This window comes from Octopus bimaculoides, chromosome 12, assembly GCF_001194135.2.
Source record: "Octopus bimaculoides isolate UCB-OBI-ISO-001 chromosome 12, ASM119413v2, whole genome shotgun sequence".
In the NCBI taxonomy this organism is placed as follows: Eukaryota; Metazoa; Mollusca; class Cephalopoda; order Octopoda; family Octopodidae; genus Octopus; species Octopus bimaculoides.
In genome coordinates, this window is record NC_068992.1 from 61381444 (window position 1) to 61385571 (window position 4128).

The following is a 4128-nucleotide window of genomic DNA, read 5'->3' on the forward strand; positions in this document are numbered from 1 at the left end:
CCCTCCCTCAATCTCTCTCTCCCTCTCTCTCTCTGTCCAGCGTGAACATTGATATTTATGGTAAGACAACCTTGGGTTCACAGTATACTATAAAAATGGATTTTACTATTCTACTACCAAACAAAAAAAGCATAAAGAACAATGCTACACCATTCAATAAATGTCAGTCACACTTAATTATAGATTCAACACAAAAAATCATACTGGAATAAATATGGATATAATAGATATAAAACACAAAACCTGTTACGAAATGGATAAAATGTCATCCCGCTTTGAATCAGAAACTGAACATAGGATAGATTTAAAGGTTAGACCAATAGCTTTATGTAATCTACAATGAAGGATTGAATAAAAGGTTAGCTCTGCTTGTACCCCAATTCTTTATTATTATTATTATTATTATTATGATTATTGTTGTTGTTGTTGTTGTTGTTGTTGTTGTTGTTGTTGTTGTTGTTGTTGTTGTTGATGATGATGTTGTAATAAAACTCACAGCTTATGTTGCTGGGTATGATGGAAAGTGTCAGCTGCCCACAGCCAGCAGACTAAGGCAACACTTGTTTTACTGGTCATGCTTCAAGAACCTTGCGAAGAATTCTTGCAGTTCCAAGCGATGCTGATCTTTGTAGGTGTTCTACTTTTACACTTGCTCCAGTCTTTTTCAGCCATGTTGGTAGTTGAGTGCTGACACTTCCAAGTGTACCAATTACTATTGGTATCACGTCCACTCTCTTCATTGACCACAACCTTCGTATTTCTCACTTCAAATCATCATAGTTGTTTATTTTTTTCTTCTTTCACACTGACCCTGTTGTCACCAGGGCATGCTGTATTAATTATCATACATGTTCTTTGTTTTTTATTCCCCACAACAATGTCTGGTCTATTATCATTATTATTCTTGCAATGTATAAATGATGATTTATTTTGCATATTCTGTAGAATTTGGTCAGTTTACTACAGCATAGCATATTATTGTATATGTAAGAAGTTTGTATGCAATCATTATCTCATAATGATTATTTTTTATTTGCCTTTGTTTTGGTAAGCTGCTTCTTCTTTGAGGAGGTACCTTGATCTGTATTGTGTAATGCATTTAGATTGTGCAAGAACATAAAAATAATTATAATACTTGAATTGAGAGTCTTAATATAACAATAAAATAAATAGCCTTTCCTTATATATACATACATATATAAATATATATGTGTGTGTGTGTGTGTGTGTGTGTGTGTGTGTGTGTGAGTGTGTGTGTACATGGATGAGTGGATATATGAAAGAAAGTGTTGTAACACATTTTGTTAGTAGTTGGTTCTTAACTCCCTCTTGTTTATCATAGTTCTCCAATCTATAACTGAGGAATTTAAAACTGGCTGTTCTTGGGAGCTCTTCTTTGCCTTGTTCTTATTGCTGAATTACTACCAGAACTAGAGAAGAAATTTCAGGTGTGGGAGGAAGGTCTGGAACCAAAGGGCCTTAGAGTTAATTTAGCAAGACCATAATATTGATAAGCAGGAAAACTGGCAAATTGTAGATCTCTTTAAGGAGATGGCCCTGCATGATATGTAGAAAAGGTGTTGGGAGAAACTTCATAAAGTGTATCTGGTGCAAGCTAGAAACACATAAGGGGTGCATCAGTATCACTGGATGACTAACGGAGAAAGTAGCCTTCACATGTGGCAGATGTGCAGGTACATTAAACACCAGGAATGTACAAAAAATAGACTTCCCCATATGACATGGAGGATACCTAGAAGTAGGAGACAGTTTGTGTTACTTAGGTAATCAAGTTTGTTGCAGAGGTGGTTGTTCTGAAAGCATAAGAGTAGGCCAGGAGAAATTCAAAGAGTTACTGCCTCTGTTAGTAACAAAGGGCCTCTCCCTCAGAGTAAAAGGCAAATTGCACAATGCCTCTATACAATTGGATCAACCTTTGACAGACTCTCCTCCTCCTCCTATTCATTCTCCACATTCAGCAGTCTTTCAAAATGGCTTCTCCAAGCCTCTTTCTTTGCAGAATCATTAAACGCAAGGGTACCATCATCCATATGGATACATTTCTCTCCTATGACATCATGGTTTTCTCTCACACATTGTTTTGCAATCTGAAATACTTCAGATCTCTTTTCTGCTACTCCCTTGGCTATATACACCTGTCCCTTAGCTTCCCTTTTGGCTATCTGATACATTTTCCTGCTACCCCCACTCTTCCAGGTTCCAGGCCTGTTCTAATGGCCCTGTCTACAGTATTGACATACTTCTTATTTCTTGCATGCACAACATTTCTACTTATTTTCACTCAAATATCTCTATAATCTCACCAGACCTACTTTCTAATTGTATCAAAACACACACAAACACACACATGTGTATATATTGCCTGAAAACATGTGATGATTAGTGAGATGAAGAACATCAGTGTGTAGAAAAATCTACCTCAGTGAATCCCCTCTGGTTCATAAAGTATGGAAAAGTGGATGAAAAAATAAGGATAATGACGTATGTATCCATATATGTATGTATGTATGTATGTATGTATGTCTGTATGTATGTATGTAGGTATGTATGTGCTGACATACTTATAAAATGGGGAATTGTACTTCTATTTTACAAAATTAGATGGTTTACAAAACAACATTCCATTGAGCATTTGAAATGCTAATGAGTTGTTTTGACCCCAAAAGGATTTCGTTTTTATCAAAGTGCATTAAATTTCCATGTTAATATATTGTCCAGGCCACAGTTTATAAATATTTTCACAATGTTTTTTGTTTTATCTTTCAAATTCCGATGTTTTCATTGAGAATATTTCTCTTATTTGTTTTTGTCTGCAGAGTAAGGATAATGTCTGCATCTCTGGTAGACCTTTCTAGAGTAGTGGGAACAATTCAGTTGATGTCTAGTTTGAACTTTCGTAGGAGACGAAATAAGGAAAGTTTGAGACATTACATACATGTAGCACAGGGGTACAAGGATTAGGTTAAAGTATTTAGTAGAACCCTAACCCTAGTTTAGTAGATCAAACGAAAGAAAAGGAGTGACAAAGAAAAGCAAAGGTGAGTGCATTGAGTGGTATACAGGTAACAAATTTAGAGAAGCAGTGACTGTTCGAAGAGTGTGGGAAAAGAATGTTTGTGGGTTAGTAATTGTGGGATTATATAGGTTTCAAATTTTGGCACAAAGCCAGCAATTTTGGGAGAGGAAACAAGTTGATTACATCGACTCCAGTGTTCAACTGACACTTATTTTATCAACCCCGAAAGGATGAAAGCAAAGTTAACCTTGGCAGAATTTGAACTCAGAGCATAGACAGACAAAATGCTGCCAAGTGTGTAAATGGTTCTGTGAGCTCGCCGCCTTTTTGTGGGACTATATTTTTAATTAAACATTTCACTGATTTCTTCCTTAATGAAAAGGGGAAGCTCACGTGCATTGAACTGAAGTGGAGTCTTCTGACAGTGATGAGAGTATTTTCACCACAAAGCAATATCACAGCTCATGACAATTATTTTAATAATACTGTCAACCTTTATGGCTCATGTAAATTCTCATTATGTGAAACTAAGTACATGCCTGAATACACCCACACAAACATTCTTCTATGCGCGCACACACACACACACACACACACACACACATACAAGTTTGCACATGCAGACGCACTTAAACCTTTCACTTTTGCAAACCTCTCTCATATTATTTCATCAGGAATATATATTTTGTTGCTATTTATCCACAGATCAGACTTCAATAAACAAATTTATGATCAAAAGCATTCACATCATTTTTTTTTTTTTTAGAAATAGTACATCTAAGACTACATCTACATTATCAACTACGCCCTTCCTTCTTTGAGAAAGTAGAGTATGATTTAAATGAAATTTGGTTACCATTTCTAGCAAGTTGACTGATAAAATAGAGGGTTTCTTAGCAACTCATGATAAGAATATCTTTTACCTTTACTGTAAAAAGGTGTGTTGGTCATAAGCACTAAAGTGAACATAACTGTGTCTTAACAGCTAATAACCAACAAAAGTACTTTATTGCAGGCTTCAAAAGTTCTATACACACTTCTCACACTTCTTGTGCACAAAACCTTCTTCATCTATTTCTATCTGCCTCTCT